The sequence below is a fragment of the Canis aureus genome, chromosome 18 (assembly GCF_053574225.1).
Source record: "Canis aureus isolate CA01 chromosome 18, VMU_Caureus_v.1.0, whole genome shotgun sequence".
Classification (NCBI taxonomy): Eukaryota; Metazoa; Chordata; class Mammalia; order Carnivora; family Canidae; genus Canis; species Canis aureus.
The window spans coordinates 46,438,738-46,463,784 of NC_135628.1; the positions used below are offsets into that span (position 1 = coordinate 46,438,738).

Consider the following 25,047-nt stretch of genomic DNA (forward strand, 5'->3'; position numbering starts at 1 on the left):
TTAATTCCTAAAACATAAAATCTTCCAAGACTGATTTATGAAGTAGAAAATCTGAATAAACTGATTACTATTTAAGGAGATTGAATCAGTAACCAAAGTCTCCCAACAAAAACTGAAACTCCTAGACAGACAGTTTTACTGGTGATTTAATATCAAGCATTTAAAGAGGACTTAATACTTATCCTTCTCAAACTCTCCTGGAAATTTAGAGAAGAAAAGACTTCTAAACTCCTTTTATGAGGTCAGCATTACCCTAATACCAAAACCAGACAAAGACAACACAAAAGAAAAAAATTTATAGGCCAATATCCCTGATGAACATAGATGCAAAATCCCCAACAAAATATTAGCAAATCAATTTAGCCATACATTAAAAGAAACACATACCATGACAGTAAATTGGAATTTACTATAGTGATACAAAGATGGCGGGAACCCTGGGTGGCGCAGCGGTTTGGCGCCTGCCTTTGGCCCAGGGCGTGATCCTGGAGACCCGGGATCGAATCCCACATCGGGCTCCCAGTGCATGGAGCCTGCTTCTCCCTCTGCCTGTGTCTCTGCCTCTCTCTCTTTCTCTCTGTGTGACTATCATAAATAAATAAAAATTAAAAAAAAAACAAAGATGGATTAACTTCTGCTAATCTCTCTATGTGACTTACCACATTAACAAATGAAGGATAAAAATCATATGATCATCTCAACAGAAGGAGAAAAAGCATCTGACAAATATAACATTATTTATGATTTAAAACTCTCAGCAAAGTGGGTGAATGTACCTGACACAATAAAGGCAATATATGACAAACTCACAGCTAACATCACACTCAATGGTGAAAAGCTGAAACATTTTACAAGATAATCCTTTACAAGACATGGATACCAACCCTTGCCGCTTTTATTAAACAAAGTGCTAGAAGCCCATGCCAGAGAAATTAGGCAAGAAAAAATAAATAAAAGGCATCCAAATTTGAAAAAAAAAAACAAACAAAAAAAACTCTGTCATTATTTACGGGTAACATGATTTTATATGTAGAAAACCCTAAAGACTGTGGCAAAAAACTATTAGAATGAATAAACAAAGTAGGAAAAACTACAGAGTATACAATCAACATGCAAAACTCTGCTGGATTTCTATACACTAGCAACAAACTATCACGAAAAGGAATTAAGAAAATAATTCCATTTACAATTGCATCAAAAAGAATAAAATATTTAGGGATAAATTTAAACAAAAGTTGAAAGACCTATATACTGAAAACTGTAAGATACTGATGAAAGAAATTGAAGAAGACACAAATAACAGAAAGGTATTTTGTGCTCATTGACTGGAAAAATTAATACTGTTAAAATGTCCATATTACCCAAAACATATGCAGATTAAATGCAATCTCCATCAAAATCTCAATGGCATTTTTCACAGAAATACAACAATCATAAAATATGTATGGTATCAAAAAGATCCCAAATAGCCAAAGCAATCTTGAACAAGAACAACAAAGCTGAAGGCAGCATCCTCCTTGATTCCAAACTATATTACAAATCTATAGTACTCAAAGCAATATGATATCGGCACAAAAACAGACACATAGATCTATGCAACAGAATAGAGAGCCTAGAAATAAATGCATACATATCTGGTCAAAATACTTACAACAAGGTAGCCAAGAATATATAATGGGGAAAGGGTAGTTTCTTTAGTAATTGGTATTGTGAAAAATGGGCAGCCACGTGTAAAAGAATAAAATTAGACTAATATCTTACACCATCCACAAAAATTAACTCAAAATAGATTAAGACTTGAATTTAAGAAAGAAAAAAGAAGACTTGAATTTAAGAACTGAAACTTTAAGAATTCAGAAGAAAGCATAGGCAGTAAGGTCTTTGACATCAATTTTGGTGATTTTTTAAAAATCTGATTCCCAAAGTAAAGGCAACTAACACAAAAATAAACAAATTAGACTATATCAAACTAAAAACTTATGTACAGCAAAGTAAAAAATCACTACAATGGAAAGGCAAGCTACTTGAATGGTAGAAAATATTTGCAAATCATATATCTGATGAAGAATATCCAAAATACACAAAGAACTCATAAAACTCTACACTAAAAAACAATCTGATTTTAAAAGGGGCAGAGGATCTGAATAGACATTTTTCCAAAGAAACCATACTGATGACTAACATACACATGAAAAGACTCTCAATTTCACTAATAATCACCAAAGAAACACAAATTAAAAGCACAATGATATCCTACCCCACGTCTATTAGAATGGTTATCACTAAGAATAGAAAAGATAACAAGTGTTCAGAGGATGTGGAGAAAAGGGAACCTTCATGCATTGTTGGCGGGAATGTAAATTGGTACGGCCACTATGAGAGGCATTATGGAGTTACTCCAAGAAATTAAAAATAGAACTACCATATGATGCAGGAATTCTACTTCTGGATATTTATCTAAAGAAATTGGAAACACTAATTCAAAAAGATATGCACCCCTGTTTTCATTGCAGCATTATTTATAATACACAAGACATGGAAACAGCCTAAATGTCCAACAATAGAAGAATGGATAGATGTGATATACATTTATATGTATTTGTATGTGTATACACACACACACACACGCACGCACACATATACACACTCAATGGAAAACTACTCGGCCATTAAAAAGATGGAATCCTGCCATTTGCTACCACATGGATGGATATTGAGGGTATGTGAGGTTATGCTAAGTGTAGTAAGTCAGAAAATGATAAATACCATATGATTTCACTCATATGTAAAATTTAAGAAACAGAACAAATGAACAAAGGGAAAAAAGAGAGAGGAAGAGGCAAACCAGGAAACAGACTCTTAACCATACAGAACAAACTGATAGCTATCAAAGGGGAGGAGAAGACAGGTTAAATACATGATGGGGTTTAAGGAGTATACTTTTTGTGATGAGCACTGGATGTCATATGGAAGTGCTGAATCACTATATTGCACACCTGAAATTACGATGTGCGTTAACTAACTGGAATTTAAATAAAAATTTTAAAAAATTAGTTGTACCATTTTTCATTCCCAGTAGCAAAGAGTTAGTTTCTGTTCCACATGCTCAGCATTTGGTGTTGTCTTAGATTTTAGTCATTTTAATAGATGCATAGTAGGATCTTACTGCTGTTTTAATCTGCAATTCTCTGATGAAATATAATATTGAGCATCTTTTTATATGCTTATTTGCCATCTGTATATCTTCTTTCCTGAGTTGCCTCTTCATGTAGTTTGCTCATTTTTAAATTGGGTTGTTCATTTTCTTAATATTGAGTCTTTAACTGTTTCTTGTATACCCTGGAAACAATTCCTTTATTATATGTGTTTTGTGAAGATTTTCTCCATGTCCGTGGCTTATATTCTCATTTTATTAAAATGGTCTTTCATAGGACAGAGCTTTTAATTTTAATGAAGTGCAAATTATCATTTTTTCTTTCTTGACTTTGGTTTGTTTATAAAAAGTCATTACTAAACCCAGGATTACTTCCTATGTCATTTACTTTAAGTGTTAAACTTTTGTATTGTATATGTAGGTTTATAATTAATTTTTAGTAAACTTTTGTTGAAAGTGTAAGAGTCTGCTGTTTTTGTTTGCATGATAATGTCCAATAATTCCAGCACTAGATTACTGAATAGATTAGACTAATCTTTCTCCAACAAATTTTTATCGTGAGTGGATGTTAGATTTTTTTTTTCATTGTCTTAGTTGCTCTCTCAAAAGTAAGTTGACTAATTTTGGTGGATCTCTATTCTGTTTCATTATTCTATTTGCTCTTCCGCCAACACCACACAATCTTATTCTCTGTAGCCCTACATTAAGTCTTGACGTCAGGTAGTGTCAATCCTTTGACTTACTTCTTCTTCAATATTGTCTGGCATCTGGATGTTTGGATTTATGTACAAAATTTCAAACTTTCAACTTTCCTGTGTCAATATCCAGGAAACAATTTGCTGGGGTTTTAACTGGCATTCTATTAAATCTATACAATCATCTATTCCTAGGTTAGGAAGAACTGACAGCAGTATTGAATTTTCTTATCCATGAACACAGAATATCTCTCCATCCTTTAGGTCTTCTTTGATTTTTTTTCCTACATTAGAGTTTTCTAGTTTTTCTAATGTAAATCTGGTATGAATTTTGTTAGATTTATACCCGAGTATTTCATTTTTGAAATACAAATAGTGTTGTATTTTTAATTTCCATTTCTTAAAAAGAAAGTGTTTTCTTTTTAATTTCTAATACAGTTTTCTAATTCACTGCTTACATATAGGAAAGCAATTTATTTTTGTATATTAACCTTATGTCCTGCTACTTTGCTGTTGTTGCTTATTAGTTCTAGAAGTTGTTTTGTTGATTCCCAGGCATTTTCTACATAACCAATTATGTCATCTATGAACAAAGATAATTTTATTTCCTTTTTCCCAGTCTGTATACTTTTTATTTCCTTTTCTTATCTTATTGCATTAACTAGAGCTTCCTCATTAATGTTGAATAGGAGTAGTGAGAGGACACAGCTTGCCTTTTTCCTGATCTTAGGAAGTTTCTAGTTTCTCGTTATTAGATGTGCTGTTAGCTGTGGGTTTTTTGTAAATGTTTTTTATCAAATTGAAAAAAATTCCTTTATCTTCCTTGTTTGCTCAGTTTTTGTCATAAATGGAGGCTATATTTTTTCAAATAACTTTCTCTGCATCTATTGATATAACTATACGATTTTTCTTTTCTAGCCTATCTTATAACTTAACATTGTGATGTTATATTAATTGATTTTGGAATTTTGAACCAGTCTTGTGTATCTAGGATAAACCCCATCTGATCATGGTATATAATTCTTTTTATATATCATTGAGTTTAATTTGCTAATATTTTGTTGAGACTGTTTGCACATAAAGTTCAAAAGACATATTGGTGTATAGTATTCCTTTCTTATAATGTCTTTGTTTAGTTTTGGTCCTGGAGTATATCTTAAAACCATAATCTGATTTCAGAGCCCATGGTTGTATTTTTAAATACTTTATTTATTGATTCATGAGAGACAAAGAAAGAAGCAGAGAGATAGGCAGAGGGAGCGGTAGGCTCCCATGGGGGAGCCTGATGCAGGACTCGATCCCAGGACCCCAGGATCACAACCTAAGCCAAAGGTAGACAATCACTGAGCCACCCAGGTGGCTGAGCTGAGCCCCAGAACCTATGGTTTTAATTAATATATTCTACTATCTGAATAGATTAGCTACTATATTCTACTACCCCACTGAGGAAAGGGTTTTTAATTACATTTAATTTTAATTAATTCCAATTCAAGTACTATATTCAACTATTGAATGGATTGAATTTTGACACTTGATTTTCTACCTTGAACCAGCATTGTCAGGTATTTTCACACATATTGTCTCATTTTGCTGAATCATGTAGGAGGAGAAAAGATAATCCCAGCAGAAATCAGCAATTTTGTCTTATTTCTAAAATAAGTATAATAATAGTATCCACCTCATGAGGTTTTTATGAAAAATAAACTAGGCAATGAATGATAAACACTTAAAATACTTCACACTTCCCATAAATGTGTCTGGAGGTGATAGTGATATGACAATTGAATTCCTTTATGCTCTAAATCAGTATCTATACTATTATTAGATATTTCTGCAGAGATGATGGATTGGTTCTTCAGAATTGGTCTTTCCAGAATTAAATCTCTATTTCCATTCCTAACACCATGCTACCTTTCTCTTCCACATTACCTTTCTCCTTTAACAGTTTATAAGCTGACCTAGACACCAAGCTATAAAATATGGAATTATCGGGATCCCTGGGTGGCGCAGCGGTTTGGCGCCTGCCTTTGGCCCAGGGCGCGATCCTGGAGACCCGGGATCGAATCCCACGTCGGGCTCCCGGTGCATGGAGCCTGCTTCTCCCTCTGCCTGTGTCTCTGCCTGTATCTATCTCTCTCTCTCTCACTGTGACTATCATAAATAAAATAAAATAAAAATTTAAAAAAAAAAAAGAAAAAAAATATGGAATTATCTTATTTTTCCTTTACTCAAAACCAATTGGTCAAATCCTGCCTTAGTTTCTCCCCAGTTCTCCTGTATCCTACTCATAACATTTATTGTGATGATTTTATTTTATTTTATTTTATTTATTTATTTGTATTTAATTAATTAAATTTCATTTATCCTTAGTGTTTCCCTTAACTATGGAAAGAGCTACCTAGGGCATCTCACTACTCTCATTGTTTCATTCAACTGATTTTATACCCTGCTGCCAGAATCATATTTCTGACTAAGGTCAAGACTATACTTTAGTATAGTACTTTAATAGGTCATCTCATGAGATGCTATTAATGCTATAATGGTATTTTATTATAGAATTCAACAACTTTATCAAGCTACACAGATTAGCCACACATCTTAATATCTTACCTTCATACCTTCTACTCAAGCTAACCTATAATACCTGTCTTTCTCATTCCAGGTATATACTCCATATGTGGATTCATGCTATTTGTTTTATACAGCATGGCTTGGCTTTCCCTTTCACTTTTAAAATATCCCATTCAGGGGCACCTGGCTAGTGCAGTCAGTTAAGCCTCCAACTCTTGATTTCAGCTCAGGTAATGATCTCAGGGTCATGGGATTGAGCCCCACACCACATCCTACACTCAGCATGAAGTCTGTTTAAGACTCTCTCTCCCTATCCCTCTGTCCCCTTCTCTCTCTCTCCCTAAAATATATAAATAAATCTTCATAAAGAAATACATAAATAAATATCCCATTCATCCATAAAAGCCCAAAAGAGATGTCTCTTCTTTCCTAAAGTTTTTATAGACATTAATATAGCTCTTTGATCAGGCTTTCATATTTTTTTCTTGAACAATATAATATTTAATACTCGGCTTTACAGGTTTATGTGCCTGCTTTCCTCTACTTGTGAGTTCCTTGATATCAGGAATCACATAACTGATTTTTGTATCCAGAGTGCTAACCATAGTGCTTGGCACACAGCTGATATACAACAAATCTTGCTAAATTGAATGCATAAATATTGTAAATAACACTCTTAAATTTTATTTTCCTGTTCTTAAAGGAAGTTAAGATTTAAAAATCAACTATTACTATTACAAATAGAGATGACTAAAGGAGAAATAAAAAATCAATTTTTTTAAGATGTAAGAAGAAAAGTAATGATCACATTTTCAGGAAGCAAAGTATGTACATGAATTTCAATTGTCACCATAAACATCAAATAAGATACCTTTTTAAAAGGAACATAAAGACCCTATCATCGATTCCACTTCATCACATTAAATATGTAGAGGATGTCTCTTCGGGTTAATTACAATGATACTGTAACAGAACATAGAAACTTTTCATCAATACATATTTTCAGTACGGTATTGATAAATGCCATGGATGAAAAGTCTAATGCTTCCTGAGAAGTCATATTATAATACTATAATACATTTTTTTTCTGAAGTTCCACCACCACTGAAATAAAGTATATGGCACTGCTCCCCAGTGTACTATACAGGAACTCTGCAGACCCAATCACATTCCTTCGGAGAAGCAGAAAAGGACCATGCAACTCACAATTCTTGCTGAAATCTCAACATGAGACATAAGTACCTATTTTAGGACCAAACAAAAATTTTTACCCATGAATTAATTGTGACCTCCAGTCTTGCTATTCATCAGAAAGAAAGGGATGAGATACTCTAGGGCAGCAAGAGCAGAGTTAAACCAACTGTGTCCAACTTGTAGCCTATCATTGTACGATAATCCATAAGCCAAGAACGCTTTTTATATTTTTAAATGTTTGTAAAACAAAGAAAAAAGAGAAGAAGGAGAAGAAGAGGAGGAAAAAGGCAGGGGAGGAGAGGTTAAGACATAGACCATGCATGGCCCACTAAGCTGGAATATTTACCAAAAGGCCCTATGAAAAATGTTGGCCAATCTTTTCTTTTAAGGAGCAGTGTCTAATGAAACTTCCTGTGATGGTGGTTATGCTTTATATGTTTGCTGTCCCAATACGGTAGTCACAAAACTCCTATAGTTACTGAGCACTTGAAATGTTGTTAGAGCCATATCTGTCTGGTGACTACCACACTGGAGAGCACAGCTCTAGAGCACATTATTTTCGTGTTCCAATAGTTTTGAGCCCTCAAATGCCATGAACAATGAGTGGAATAGAATCCAAGCCACTATTATCGATCAGTATTTAGTTATTTAGATAATCAAACTCTTCCCAAAACATTTTCCTTTCCTTCCATTTCATATCTTCAATCATTTTATCTCACCTATTCCCTTCCAATGCATCTCCAGTCACCTTGCTATCCCATTCTCTTGTTTTAAATTGTAAAGTAGAGCATAAGAACAACCTAGGATCCTACTTCAAAATACAGATATACTTCTATAAGACAAGTCAAAACTCGAAATCATTGCCCTTAAAGGAGTGTGGTAGATGAACGTCAGGTTTTGTTTTGTTTTGTTTTGTTTTGTTTTGTTTTGTTTTGTTTTGTTTTTAATACTTGGTTGAGTGATACAGATCTGACACATTATGAACTGGCCTAAAGATCCAACCACCATGTATAATGTAATTCCCATGAGAAATTTTATTCTGAGTTCCAAATACCTGACCTAAAAATTTGCCACAAACTTTCTGACAAATCAGGAATAAATTGTGTGTAGTGGAACAATAAAAATCACTTACCAGTTGTGCAGCTCTATGAGTCATGAAGCCTATTTACTTAAGTCCAAAGGAAAATTTTACCCAACTTCATATATAATACATATACTCTGCATTTGGAACTAGTTAGCGCATCAGTACTTGCTCGGCCTTGACAATCATCTCTATTCCAGGCAGTTCTATTCAATCAGAGTGACATTTCTCAAATCAAACAAATCCTCCTTAGCCTAACAGATAAAAACATTTCTTGCAAAAAGAACTGGAATACAATACCATCTTTAAAACATTTTCCAAAGCTGCATTCTTTTTAATTTTCTTTTATTAATCTCAAGTTTCAGGACAAGATTCTCTGCATGATTAATATATGTACATTATTTCTTAGAACTTAGAGTTAGTTAGCTGATTCCCAAATCAACTAATATAGAAAGTGAAGTAATTTTTGTGCCAAAGCAAGTGTTTTTGTTAGATTTTCTTTTGAATTGTAAGTTAGCCTATCTTCAAGGCACTTCTTTGTTAGGCAAAAACATAAAGTGAGTAATAGATAAAAGTTGAGAATATCATTCAATCATTTTTTTAAGTAGCTGTCAAATGCTCTCTTTAGAAAGCTTCTCAAGGGGAAATGGCTATGTCTAGAGTAAATGATACCAAGCATCATAAAAATATGCGAAGTGATTTTTATCTGTCAAAAATAGCTAATAAAGGAAAAGTACAATTTCTGTTGGAAAGGGGGAGGAGGAAGACCTATTTCTCATACTCCTTTAAATGAGAGTTTTCTGTGCAGTACAATTTTATGGGGAAGTGAAGTATGTACTCACATGAATTTTTGAGAACTCCAGAGTCTTTTTCATTAGAAAGCCAATGAACCCAATTAGCAGAATCTTAACTTTTTCAGGATATTTTACTATCATTAATATTTAGCCAAATTGTCCAAAAGATGCTTAACATAAGAAAATATTAAAAACCCAATACAAAATTTTCTGACAGATGTAAAGAACTACTAATTGCTGGCAAATTATTGGGGAAAACCTCATATGTAGAAACATATTCATGATAATTTTGGATTTAAAAATTTCTTGAGTGAAGGTCCTTCAAATTTCCCATGGTTTTATATTACCTGGAAGCTAGGAAATTTTATTAAACTGCATATTATTTGGGCAAAGAGAAGAATTGTTATTTTTGTTTTTGCTTATGCTACAGACAAGGAAATTCAAGGCATAATGCTTCATTTAATATTCTCTCACAGATTTTGTTCTACAAAAAATGAGAAACTCAAATGAATTATAACTAGTATTCAAGGAATAATAATTGAATGGGAAAACAGTAATAATTTTGGTTGGACAGATGGCAAATCTAAATATTCTGAGATTAAGAAGAGAATTAAAAAGGATCTCAGAAATCAAATAGTATGTTTTGGTTTTAAACCAGGACATTGATTCCTTTCATTATATCTTATATACAGTTTCAGTTCCAATAGTTCAATTAACAGGGAATTCTCTACCTCCCAAACCAGTCAATTCTACTTGTAGAACATTCTAAAGGTTAGAAAAGCCTTTTGGGCAAAAATATAAACTACCCATAATTTTATCCTTCTGTTTCTCTCTCTACATTCTGGGTTGGCTCTATCAGGTGACCGTAGTAATTCAAATAATTAACCCGAAACCTGAAATGGGGTGTCATATAGGTCTACCAGAAGGCCCAAGAACCCACCAAGAAAATGATGGGTTCTGAGGATTGGGGATACAAATATGGTCCATTTCATGACAAATTAACTCAATAAATATTATGAAAACATGTTCAATGGGTAAACTCTTTTCTGTGTCTATAATTTTAGTTTTGACTAATTTTCATTTACAAAGTTTTCTGAGGAAGTTATTTTCTTCCCTCACACAAGGCTAATATAAGGATTTGAGAAGATTAAAATACTTTGAAAAATAGGTACTATAGGGCAGCCCTGGTGGCTCAGTGGTTTAGCACCGCCTTGAGCCCAGGGGGTGATCCTGGAGACCCAGGATCAAGTCCCACGTCGGGTTCCCTGTATGGAGCCTGCTTCTCTCTGCCTGTGTCTCTGCCTCTCTTTCTCTCTCTCCCTGTGTCTGTCATGAATAAATAAATAAAATCTTTAAAAAAAATAGGTACTATAAAACCACTGACATTGTTATTTAGTAAGATAGAGTGGTAGTGGCAGTGATGGGCTTGCTTTTTTAATGAAGATTTTCAGAAAAACAGAAAACACATTAATCAAGATATGAGGCTGGGAGAATAAAAATCCAGGACCAGTATATCTTGAATTATAATGTACACAGAATTATTTGGGACCTTCTTTATTTTTTTTTATTTTTTCTAAAGATTTTATTTATTTATTCATGAGAGACACAGCGAGAGAGACAAAGAGAGGCAGAGACACAGGCAGAGGGAGAAGCAGGCTCCATGCAGGGAGCCTGATGTGGGACTCGATCTCCGGTCTCCAGAATCACACCCTGGGCTGAAGGCGGCGCCAAACTGCTGAGCTGCCACTGGGACCAAACCAGCGCCAAACCGGGCTGCCCCTCGACCTTCTTTCAATGCAGATTCTTTGTAATGCCCCACAACGAATCCTTATCCATTAATATATGTTTCTGTATTTTATTCCCAGTAAAGGACCGCATTTTGGGAGTCATGGGTTTGGCCCCACAGTAACAGTCTAACTCTAATGTAAAACTTAAAAATGTTAATATGAAATGCTATTCCGTAAACTTTAGAAATAGAGGAGCAGGGGGTGGCTGGGTAGCTCAGCCACCCGTTGTGTCAAACTCTTACTTTTAGCTCAGGTCATGATCTTGGGGTCATGAGATTGAGCCCTAGTGGGCTCCATGTTCAGCAGGGAGTCTGCTTGGAGATTCTCTCCCTCTGCCCTCCCACCCACTTGTTCACACTCTTTCTCTCTCAAATAATTAAATAAATCTTTTTTAAATAGAGAGAAATAGAGGAGCAATTTGGGAAACTTGAAAGTCTTCTTATTGATAAGAATAAATTTATATATACGGATGTACAAAAATAAAAGAAATATAAGGCTGTCTACACATTTACAGATTATAAAAATAGATGAAGAAATCAAATGTCCCTATAGTTACCTTAATATTTGACAGGGATTTGAAAAACCAAGTCCACAAAAATTAGGAGGAATATCTGAAAGAGAGGAAAGACAGCATCACCTACAGCTAATGCTGGCTGACTTACTTGGACAATATCACTTCAATAATAGGACAGATTTTCTCAAAGACCTTCAAAAACAAAAACAATCCATTTGCTTCAAAAATCTCACTATGGCTGAATTATAAGTACAGGATTAGAGTATTTGGGAAAAATTTGCATCAAAGGCCAGATATAGTAGTCAAAGTTAGTACTAATATTTGCTATCTTTATGACCATTGGCGAATTGCTTAGCTCCCAAGAGCTTCATTTTTCTGTGTTGTACAAAGGGGATCACATCATATCCGTCCCTTTATGCTTCAAGATGTTATTGTGTGGATTAAATGAAAAATGAGTGAGAAAGTACTTCCGAAATTTATAAACACCACTACGTGGATGGTTTATGAATATATTCAGAATCTTACTATATAACCACAGTCAAATCCATAAAAGAAATAGAGACAGGTTTTGGAGATACTTTCAATCTCATACATTTCTAGGAGAGGACTGGGAACCAATAAGAAGGATGACTTAGGACATTCAAGCAGAAAGTAAATTTTCACCTTCCTTTTTTTTTTCTTTTTTTATAATAAATTTATTTTTTATTGGTGTTCAATTTGCCAACATACAGAATAACACCCAGTGCTCATCCCATCAAGTGTCCCCCTCAGTGCCCGTCACCGATTCACCCCCACCCCCCGCCCTCTTCCCCTTCCACCACCCCTAGTTCGTTTCCCAGAGTTAGGAGTCTTTATATTCTGTCTCCCTTTCTGATATTTCCCACACATTTCTTCTCCCTTCCCTTATGTTCCCTTTCACTATTATTTATATTCCTCAAATGAATGAGAACATATAATGTTTGTCCTTCTCCGATTGACTCACCTTCTGAATGGATTTTGTAGTGACTTCTGAAGTGCAGGTAAGGAGTCTATCACCATAACTATAACTGACTCTGGGAAGAATAAACACTGGGATATCTTGGCTACTAAATTCTGAAATGCATCCCAATCATCTGCCATTATGATGAGGTTTTCATTATTCTTATCAGTTTTCACCATGGAGTCCTAGTAATACTTGGGGTGAACACACCCTTAAAGTTCTTCTCCATTTAATTCAGCTTTAGCCAGGCTTATTCCTGACTGAAATACCTTGATCTTCCTTTTCTTGGAGCATTAACTTTAAAAACTTTGTCACAGTCAATCCTGTCTTTGCCCCCTTTGGGATGTAAATTAATTAATAAACAAACAAACAAACAAAACAAAACAAAACAAAACAAAACAAAACAAAAAACCTTGTCAGTGTTAAAGTCCAGGACTGCCTGTCTGCGGGGACTGGCAGCCATTCCCGTGGAATGTCAACATCAAGGAAGACAGTTCTCCTATCTCCCAACCTCTACGAGAGGACAGGAGCCTAACTCCAGTGGATGCCCTACTCGAAGTTGTAAAATTACCTCCCATCACAAAAAAAAATAGGAGAAAATGTACTTTTCTTTTGGAAAAAGAGAATTAGCAAACACAGATGACCTGTCCTCTCTCACCCCAGTGCTTACAAATATCCTTACTCTTTGTTTCAGAGGAATTGAGTTCAGACTTTACTCTGATCTCCCTCTTGATTACAATAAATAAAACCTTGAATATAATCTTCCTTACCTCTTTAACTTCGTCCAGTGCAATTTTTGCTTCCACACTCAAGAACCTGTTTAGGACAGAAGAAAAGACCTGCAATTTGCAATCATGGCAACAGCAGTCCAGAAGGAATGGTAGCATTTGATAAAGATATAATGTAAACAAACTACTTTGTGAGAAGGTTGCTGTCAGTCACAGGAATCTGTATCAAGCTTGGAATAGTACATTTAAACAAGGTCTAAATATAATTGGTCTTGGGCAATGAAAATTTTTGTGCAAAATTACAGCACTGTCTAATAGAACCCGGGCTGTATTTTCCAGATTGCCTAAACTCACTCAACACATGGCTGATAGCTGGAGCTTTGGCAAACATGAAAGAATGCTAAAGAAAATGTTGCCATCTGGTAAGAGAGAAAAAGGTGGTGGGCTGCAGTCTTTTTCTATTTTTTATGAGACTTTACATATTCTGCTAGATCAAAATGAGCATATCCAGATAGAAAAAAAAAAGCCTACGTTTTTATTTTAATATATTTAAACCTGATGGAATTCATTAGATTACTATGCTCTTATCACTCTTCTATTATTATTTTAAACAAGTTACATTTCCATGTGATATGTTAATGAAAACATGATCTGGGATACGTACTGGTCTATGTGAGCATGGAGTGCAGCTATAACTATTCATACGGCACGTTGCCTTTCCATTACCGTAATTGTGTATGATCCTTCAATGAATGTATTCATGTATTACATGGCTGATGAGTTTTAACGAAGCCTAAATATAAATCTCAAGTCATTTTAAAATTATCTTGTAAAGCATCTATCCCTTCTTTGAAATTAGTGCCATACTGTTCAATCTCATTACTAAGTAATGGCAGTTTGTCCACTTGAAAGTCATTTAACTTTGCCTCCTTCTCTCATGTCTGACTGGTAGGGAGAGTCATATTTTGCCGTTAAAGACTGTGTGTGATTAATATCCATAATTATAAGATATGACTGAATTAAAATCAATAACCCTTTTATTTGCAGTAGATATCTCTTAAGCCTTAATTGCTGATTTAGTAGTTAATTGAGAAAATCCTTGTTAATGATGTGATGTAGCTCTGAGGGAATGTTGAATGAGTGAGAAATTGTTCTCCAGTAGGCATAATTTTCCCAACTGCATGTGGCTGATCCTGGAGAAAGATGAACAGAACGGGCCATGAAATGAGTGGTTCAATTTCTCTCAGCACATGGTCACGCATGACACACATGCTGAAAATAATTAGGAATTATTCATCTTAGTGAGAATCCTGATCAGTAGCATTCATAACATAAAGAAGAAAAAAGAAACAGAAAGAATAATGTTCCCTAGAACTTATTTTTTAGGAGCACATAGAACATACTTCATTACAGAATACATCTTAGTTTGTATTTTCTAAATTCATCTGTCTTTTTGCTTGTCTACTTCTTGTGTGTGTGTCCCTCAGCACTTACTTTGCTGCTGAGATAATTGCTTCTGGAAAGGAGATTGTTAATGGTTCTGGCGGCATAAATTCTCCAGAATTAAACATCTCATCTCATCTGCGTTAGCCTCCTTCTGCTAATTTAAAAATCATTGCCCTTCACAGCCTTTACAGAAGGATCTCTCATTTTAAGTATGTGTTATTTAGAAAAGAAGTACAGTCAATTCCATGAGACGATCTCCTTTAGGGAGGAAGGAGTGGGGGAAAAAACACATTTGATGAAGCCCAAAAGGTGCCGAGCATTGTCCTATGTATTTCCAATACAACATTTACTCTAATTCTAACAAAACCACCATGAGAAGTGCTTATGACTGTTTCCATGTTACAGATTAAAAAACAGGAGACACTAAGGCTCACAGATGTTGGGTAACTTGCCCAGAGACCAACTGCTAGTGAATAATGAAACAAGGATTTGAAACATGTCTTCAGATCTATGCTTTCTTCTTTGTTTTTCTCCCAGCAACAGGCTGTACCTATAAAATAATCTGTATTTGGAATAAAAACATCAATGTTGAAAAACGTGTTTTGAATTAAGTACACTGGGATGCAAATTGTAATGCGTTCAGGTCAAAACTCTTGATATGTGTCAAATAACATATATGCATGTTTCCCAAACTGTGCAGCTGTGCCATGGGACGTCACAGCAAATTCACCAGGCACTAGGGAATCTCTTAAATGTTTAAGAGAAACACAGCAATATTTGACATTTGTCAGATGGCTGCAAACTACTAGTATGAGCTAGTTTGGTTTCAAGAGAAGATTGTGCTAAAATCCTTTCAACTGCATCTCTTTGCATAGCTGGGTTTTCAGTGATTCCTGTGAAGAAAACCAAGTACTAAGCAAAAAATGATGTGGAACACGGGGTAAATGAAGGTCCCAGTGGTGTCTAGGGTGGTTCTAATATCTTAGAGCTGTGCCATACTTAATAGATTCACATATCCCATTAGTTATTGTGCTAATGTGAAAATTAAATTATTTTTATAATTTATGTGTATTGTTTTCTTCAGATATCTAATAAGTTGTCAGGACATAAGTACTTACTGAGTTATCTGGTCTTTACTGTGTTATAGGTGGAACTTTTAGGTAATTTTTTTGATCTTAGGACACAGTGACAGCATGAGGGAGGACTAAGGACCCCAGGAAACAAGAGAGCTTGGGAATCTCAGAAAACATTTAGTATCTTCTTCCTCTGGAATAGATGTCTTGTACATATAAGTTAATCATGTGAGTAAGCCAGAAATAAATGAAGATTTGTCTACTCATGCTTCAATATGTCGTACTTAGAGCTAAAGTCAAGGTAATCTCAGAGCAGACAGATATTTCAAAGGAATATTTATTTCAAAACATGTCTCAAGTTGAGCATGTGGCCCCACGTTCTGAGGCATTGTGACTGGCAATTTTACCTTGTGAACTGGATGCTGCCATTGATGCTGCATAGTGTAAGGGACAGAGGACTTGAAACTCAACTCCAGTTCTGTCATTTGCTGACAAAACTAGTCAAAAATTAATCATGCTGTCCTCATCTGAGAACAAACAATTCAGTGAGAAGTCCTACTTCCTATACTTCTGCTGTGAGAATTAAAAATAATATGAGCCAGTATCAGTTCTAGGCACAAACTAGATGCTTAATAAACATTACTGCCTTCCATCTGAGTTCACCTTGCCATTGCAGAAAGGATCAATAATTAACACTTACACCTCATACCAAAGGAATGTCAATATTTCCTTCTATCTTATTTTATTTTATTTATTTTTTTTTATTGGTGTTCAATTTACTAACATACAGAATAACACCCAGTGCCCGTCACCCATTCACTCCCACCCCCCGCCCTCCTCCCCTTCTACCACCCCTAGTTCGTTTCCCAGAGTTAGCAGTCTTTACGTTCTGTCTCCCTTTCTGATATTTCCCACACATTTCTTCTCCTTTCCCTTATATTCCCTTTCACTATTATTTATATTCCCCAAATGAATGAGAACATATAATGTTTGTCCTTCTCCGACTGACTTACTTCACTCAGCATAATACCCTCCAGTTCCATCCACGTTGAAGCAAATGGTGGGTATTTGTCATTTCTAATAGCTGAGTAATATTCCATTGTATACATAAACCACATCTTCTTTATCCATTCATCTTTCGTTGGACACCGAGGCTCCTTCCACAGTTTGGCTATCGTGGCCATTGCTGCTAGAAACATCGGGGTGCAGGTGTCCCGGCGTTTCATTGCATTTGTATCTTTGGGGTAAATCCGCAACAGTGCAATTGCTGGGTCGTAGGGCAGGTATATTTTTAACTGTTTGAGGAACCTCCACACAGTTTTCCAGAGTGGCTGCACCAGTTCACATTCCCACCAACAGTGTAAGAGGGTTCCCTTTTCTCCGCATCCTCTCCAACATTTGTTGTTTCCTGCCTTGTTAATTTGCCCCATTCTCACTGGTGTGAGGTGGTATCTCATTGTAGTTTTGATTTGTATTTCCCTGATGGCAAGTGATGCAGAGCATTCTCTCATATGCATGTTGGCCATGTCTATGTCTTCCTCTGTGAGATTTCTCTTCATGTCTTTTGCCCATTTCATGATTGGATTGTTTGTTTCTTTGCTGTTGAGTTTAATAAGTTCTTTATAGATCTTGGAAACTAGCCCTTTATCTGATATGTCATTTGCAAATATCTTCTCCCATTCTGTAGGTTGTCTTTGAGTTTTGTTGACTGTGTCCTTTGCTGTGCAAAAGCTTCTTATCTTGATGAAGTCCCAATAGTTCATTTTTGCTTTTGTTTCTTTTGCCTTCGTGGATGTATCTTGCAAGAAGTTACTATGGCCGAGTTCAAAAAGGGTGTTGCCTGTGTTCTTCTCTAGGATTTTGATGGAATCTTGTCTCACATTTAGATCTTTCATCCATTTTGAGTTTATCTTTGTGTATGGTGCAAGAGAGTGGTCTAGTTTCATTCTTCTGCATGTGTATGTCCAATTTTCCCAGCACCATTTATTGAAGAGACTGTCTTTCTTCCAATGGATAGTCTTTCCTCCTTTATCGAATATTAGTTGCCCATAAAGTTCAGGGTCCACTTCTGGATTCTCTATTCTGTTCCACTGATCTATGTGTCTGTTTTTGTGCCAGTACCACACTGTCTTGATGACCACAGCTTTGTAGTACAACCTGAAGTCTGGCATTGTGATGCCCCCAGATATGGTTTTCTTTTTTAAAATTCCCCTGGCTATTCGGGGTCTTTTCTGATTCCACACAAATCTTAAAATAATTTGTTCTAACTCTCTGAAGAAAGTCCATGGTATTTTGATAGGGATTGCATTAAACGTGTATATTGCCCTGGGTAACATTGACATTTTCACAATATTAATTCTGCCAATCCATGAGCATGGAATATTTTTCCATCTCTTTGTGTCTTCCTCAATTTCTTTCAGAAGTGTTCTATAGTTTTGAGGGTATAGATCCTTTACATCTTTGGTGAGGTTTATTCCTAGGTATCTTATGCTTTTGGGTGCAATTGTAAATGGGATTGACTCCTTAATTTCTCTTTCTTCAGTCTCATTGTTAGTGTATAGAAATGCCACTGACTTCTGGGCATTGATTTTGTATCCTGCCACGCTACCGAATTGCTGTATGAGTTCTAGCAATCTTGGGGTGGAGACTTTTGGGTTTTCTATGTAGAGTATCATGTCATCGGCGAAGAGGGAGAGTTTGACTTCTTCTTTGCCAATTTGAATGCCTTTAATGTCTTTTTGTTGTCTGATTGCTGAGGCTAGGACTTCCAGTACTATGTTGAATAGCAGTGGTGAGAGTGGACATCCCTGTCTTGTTCCTGATCTTAGGGGAAAGGCTCCCAGTGCTTCCCCATTGAGAATGATATTTGCTGTGGGCTTTTCATAGATGGCTTTTAAGATGTCGAGGAATGTTCCCTCTATCCCTACACTCTGAAGAGTTTTGATCAGGAATGGATGCTGTATTTTGTCAAATGCTTTCTCTGCATCCAATGAGAGGATCATATGGTTCTTGGTTTTTCTCTTGCTGATATGATGAATCACATTGATTGTTTTACGGGTGTTGAACCAGCCTTGTGTCCCAGGGATAAATCCTACTTGGTCATGGTGAATAATTTTCTTAATGTACTGTTGGATCCTATTGGCCAGTATCTTGTTGAGAATTTTTGCATCCATGTTCATCAGGGATATTGGTCTGTAATTCTCCTTTTTGGCGGGGTCTTTGTCTGGCTTTGGAATTAAGGTGATGCTGGCTTCATAGAACGAATTTGGAAGTACTCCATCTCTTTCTATCTTTCCAAACAGCTTTAGGAGAATAGGTATGATTTCTTCTTTAAACGTTTGATAAAATTCTCCTGGGAAGCCATCTGGCCCTGGACTCTTGTGTCTTGGGAGGTTTTTGATGACTGCTTCAATTTCCTCCCTGGTTATTGGCCTGTTCAGGTTTTCTATTTCTTCCTGTTCCAGTTTTGGTAGTTTGTGGCTTTCCAGGAATGCGTCCATTTCTTCTAGATTGCCTAATTTATTGGCGTAGAGCTGTTCATAAGATGTTTTTAAAATCGTTTGTATTTCCTTGGTGTTGGTAGTGATCTCTCCTTTCTCATTCATGATTTTATTAATTTGAGTCTTCTCTCTCTTCTTTTTAATAAGGCTGGCTAATGGTTTATCTATCTTATTAATTCTTTCAAAGAACCAACTCCTGGTTCTGTTGATCTGTTCCACAGTTCTTCTGGTCTCGATTTCGTTGAGTTCTGCTCGAATCTTTATTAACTCCCTTCTTCTCTTGGGTGTAGGATCTATTTGCTGTTTTTTCTCTAGCTCCTTTATGTGTAAGGTTAGCTTTTGTATTTGAGTTCTTTCCAGTTTTTGAATGGATGCTTGTATTGCGATGTATTTCCCCCTTAGGACTGCTTTTGCTGCATCCCAAAGATTTAAAAATATGGAACGCTTCACGAATTTGCGTGTCATCCTTGCGCAGGGGCCATGCTAATCTTCTCTGTATCGTTCCAATTTTAGTATATGTGCTGCCGAAGCGAGCACTCTATCTTATTTTATCCTGAATATGAACTATAAGTTAGAAAAACTAGTCTCAGACAATCTCTCCACAGCTTTACCTGTTTTTCAGTGAAGGTTTATATTGATTCTCTTTGGGTCATTTCTAGCATCTCCCAAATGACACCCCATTCTTAACCTATTTAGTTATGTTCTTCCCACAAATATTAAACCAGTAACCCCAAAACACAAATTCAAATATATGATCTATCTATATTCAAAAGTCTTCAGTAGCTACCCATTCTACAGAATTAAGTTCAAATTATTAAATACAACATCACGGCACTCCTTTAGAGATCTCCTTCTTTAAAGCAACATAGTCCAAGGGTTAAAGCAGACTCAGAGTTACACTTCTTAAAATCACAGCTTTGTGAATTTAAGCAAATTATTTAGCCTTTCCATGCCTCAAATCCCTCACCTGAAAATGAGGAAAACAACAGAACCTACCTGAGATTGTGGTTGCGGGGAGTAAATGAGTAAAGGTAAGTACTTAGAAAAGTGCTTGGCACAGAATAAATTCTGTCTAAGTGTTAGATTATTCCTTCTACTCCTCACACACTCTTAATTTCAACAAATAAACTGCATGATAGTCTCTGAACAAAGCCCACATTTTTGGATGTCTGTGATTCTTATGTTTTCCCTATATTTAAATTCCCTTTCTAAGCTTATCTTCAGCCCAAATCTTTGCAAATTATATGCACTCAACAAAAGCCTCTCTATGAAGCTTTCCCATATTTCTTTCTTTTGCCTATTATTGAAATTAATTTCTACCACTCATTTTACTGATCATTTTCCCCCTTGTATTGTTATCTGTTTATTTTCTTCACAGCTCTAATCACAGTTTATAAGCAAATACTGCTTTGTTGACTAACTATAGTCATGTTATTGGTATATTATTAAACTTTCAGAAATCTATGTGTGTGTTTTGTTCACCTTGCACATAGAGCTACCTTGCAGCAATACCGAAGTAGCCTTATGAGTTCTGGTCAATGGAATGTGAAAAGAATCAAGTGTAAAATTTCTAGAACATGTCCTTTCTGCTGGTTGAAGTGAGGATGCAGTGTTAGAACTGGAGCAACCATCTCTTTCCATGAAGTTATTTTGGGAACTGAGGTCTCTGCAGAGCAAAAAGAGAAGTCATGTGGTTTTCAGATTCTGTGGAGTACCAAAGTATCTTTTAACTGACTACTTCCAGAATCTAAGAAAGAAATACATTTTTTATTCTTATTAAAACTAAAGTTGTGTGGGATTTGCAACACAAATTTTCTGTGTTGTATATATTTTTTACTTTGTTCTTACAATGAAGTAAGCTAGAGAAAAGAAAGAAACTATTAAGGAAGAGGAAATACATTTATAGTACCAATACTGTGTTTGTCTAAAAAAAAAATCCACATAGAAGTGATCCCATGCCATTCGTATACATGCTATTCAAGGTCAAATGTACTTTGAGATTTCATTTGTTCTAAACTTGGGATATATTCCTAACTGCTTGAATTAAAATGAGATTATTTTTATTATTTTATATACATTGGAAGTACTTTGCCTATTTCAGTTGTATCTAGCAATTTTATTCAGAAAAATATTGACTTCTGGTGATATAAGCTGGATTAATCATAGTCTTTTCTCCAGCAGCTAGAAGATGGAGCAAAGGCATACCAAAATGGAAAGTGGTATCTGATTCAAGCCAGGGAAGCACTATACCAAAGGGCCCTAAGTTCCTACCACTGCAACCCCCCAGGATACTCACATTCCTGTTGGTGGCAGAAATTTTTATTTGCCTTTCTACAATTCACCTTCCCTTCCCGAGCCCTAACAATACCCTAATGCCCCATTCATGTAATTGGAATGGCATGATCTGATCTCTAATTTGAGATGTGTCTTAATTTGTTGAAGCCAACAACATAATTCATCCCCATTCCAGAACTGGGGGATGAGTATGTAACCTGGAATCCAGCCTAGGTGTGCTGGAGCTAGCTCATAGCAGCTCCTCAGAGCCAACTGCTGAATTGCTTCAAAGTTTATAAGTCAGTTACTACACGGAGCCATTATTAAAAATTCAATTATAAATTCATACTTAATTACATGAAAATACTTACAATATATCAATTCCTGATTATTTTATATTATTTAGTCCCTTCATTTGAATTTATGCTCCTCAGATTTTGACATTTATTGTATCTTTACAGAAATTCTACGTAATGGTGTACTATTGCATACCTGTTCCCAACTCTGCGGTCAGTGACATCACGCTGGTAGTCAAATAATATATATTCTTCCAACATTTGAAAACTATTGTCCAAATAGTTGGAGCAAGTAATTCACTCATATAATCAAGTAATGAATTGGTGAGACTTCCCAACAGCTGGGATGTTTTCAAATCATTATGGGATTGCAACCATAGGTTGGCTACAGACACAAGAGTTTGGCAAAAGTTAATAAAAGTATTCTGTGAGCATTAATTGGTCAAATCGAATTTACATTGAAGAGTATTTTGTATGTTTTTATTTGTGAATTGTGTGCCAAACATCCTTTCCGTGAGTAAAATTTATAATGATCTTATGTACATAAAATACATGGCTATATTTTTTTTCAGAAAGCTGATTTTAATCATTTAGCAGCAAACCAATGCCTAAGCCAAGTAGTTAGCGTATGAGTTTCCATGAATGAACAAGTGCTAAAATTAGTCCAGTCACAGGGAAGCTTGGGGCTTTTATTCAATGACTAAAATAGACATATTTCTCTCTCTCTCTCTCTCTCTCTCTCTCTCTCTCTCTCTCACACACACACACACACACACACACACACATACACACACACATACACACATACACTTGCTCTTGATACAAACCTGGAAGAGTGTACCCTCAGGAGCCTGTGGCTGCATCCTATGACACAACAGAAAGAGATAACTTTAGAGTGGTACAAAGGCAGGAGGGAGAAATAGAAAGAAGCTAATTTCTTGGTGAAAGTTTTGAGGTGCTGAATCAAACCACCATTGTAGCAGCCATGTTAGCCAATGAATTTCCTCTCCATTTAAGGCAATTTGAGTCAGAATTTCCATCCTTCCTGAGACCTAATTACCTAACTATTCAACTTTGTAAATGATCTCATTTTCCTTTCAAGAGACTTTCCTTTTTTCCTCAAAATTTTTAACCAAAGTATGTGGCTCAATCTTCTAAAAGATTAGATATGAGTTTTAGAGAAGGAAAGAATTGTGATATATTGTTCTTATAGAAGGTACAATTTATTGAAAATATACAGAAGATACATTCTCAGGAGAATGAACTGGGAGACACAAAGATCAAAGATTTGAAGCGAGTGCTGCTTTTCAAGATTCTACAGGTTATTGTGGACAATAAACTTAGGTTGGTAGAGATGGTATTCTCCTAGACAGGCTCTAGACCCCAGTAGGTCTTGGGAAGCCACCGGAAGGCTTTCCAGCCTTTTATACCATCAATTTTATGTCCCTGAAATTATAGCATAATAATATTTTATGATTGTGAAGTCACTTTGCAAGCCAGGTCACCTGTATCTAATACCCACATTTCATCTACAGTTTTGTTTGATGCCACTGTCTGCAGATTATAAAGTAATTAAAATGCATATTATTGTGTTATTGTGTTTACATTATATGCAACATAGCCATATCATGATGGCCATTCTGTGGGAAAGTAGCATCAAAAAGCCTAGCCAGGTACCATCACAACTACGTCTATTGCACATTAACAAATATAGAATTAGATACTAAAAGTAGGACAAGGACCACAGATCCTTAGAGAAATTTATCTTTTGAAAATTTGTTATGTGGTTAACATGGAGCAAAAATAATGGGATGCTTTTCCATTTACAGGATAGAAAAGCTCTAGCCCATGAAGGTACAGATCAGTGAATTAGCCAATCAAGTTACTGATACTGGTTACTAAAGAAACAACAAAGAGTGAAAAATTCTAGAGCTACAATAGTATCTTTATTATATCTAATGGTAAAGAGTAATTTAAAGTGACAAAACTCTAAAAACAACCCTTGAAAATCCTACCACAACACTCGATTTGATATTCAGTTCCTGTATGTTACCACATAAAACAAACAAAACAAAACAAAACTTCTATCTTTTGTCATCATAGAACTGAAGCTAGTAAATACCAAATATAGAAATTGATTCTGTGAGGTGCTTAACTAAAGCACCAGTTAAATTCACAACCTCACTAATTCTTTAATATGGAAGATATACCGATAAGAAACTAAGGAACCCTGATCACTGAAATAAGGGTATCCAGGAGAATTCCAAAGGATCTGGAGACTTCCAGTTCCTCAAATTGCTCTGTAACACTTACAGTGTTCCCTTTCTTGCTGTACAGATCTTAAAATTTACCCAGTTCAAACATTTGTAGCCTCTCAACTGCTCCAGTTAGTGAAACACAAAATCATAATAGAGAATAAAAGCATTATACCCAAAATAAGTTTTGTATATTTAAAAGTTTGTATTACAAAAAAAGGGGGCAGGGGAATTTGTAGAGGACTATTCTGAGAACATTTAATCATGAAGAGCAGATATGATTTTGGATCCAGCTTAATTATTTGTTATAGGTGAATATACAACAATTTGGAATTCAACAGCTTGCAGGTAACTAATTGTGATTCTATTTGTTACTTTAGTCAAAGAAATCCTAGATTAAAAGGTGACTGAGGCCAAGTAATATTAAAAAGCTGGGAAGTCCTTAGTCTGATATAAAAGAAGTAAGCCAAAGGCTTCAGGAGAAAGTAAGTTAGAAGGTAGCCCAGGTGGCTCAGTGGTTTAGCGCCCTGCCTTTGGCCCAGAGTGTGATTCTGGAGACCTGGGATTGAGTCCCGTGTTGGGCTCCCTGCATGGTGCCTGCTTCTCCCTCTGCCTATGTCTGTCTCTCATGAATGAATGGATGAAATCTTAAAAAAAAAAAAAAGTAAGTTAGATTAGACCCATCTTGTACTTTTCACCCATATAT

General features: G+C 35.6%; 1 long non-coding RNA gene and 1 other non-coding gene across 3 annotated transcripts in view; both read right to left on the bottom strand.

The window, feature by feature from the left end:
* LOC144288973 (uncharacterized) overlaps positions 1-25,047 on the bottom strand; it is a 235,682-nt gene that overhangs the window by 47,890 nt on the left and 162,745 nt on the right. For both annotated transcript variants that reach the window (XR_013357030.1, XR_013357029.1), the window contains exons 3-4: positions 13,540-13,585; positions 11,833-11,887 (exon numbers count right to left, since the gene is read on the bottom strand). This is a non-coding gene — a long non-coding RNA (uncharacterized LOC144288973). The remainder of the gene's footprint in view (positions 1-11,832; positions 11,888-13,539; positions 13,586-25,047) is intronic.
* On the bottom strand, positions 19,947-20,053 carry LOC144289254 (U6 spliceosomal RNA). The gene has a single exon (XR_013357232.1). It is a non-coding gene; the product is annotated as a U6 spliceosomal RNA (small nuclear RNA).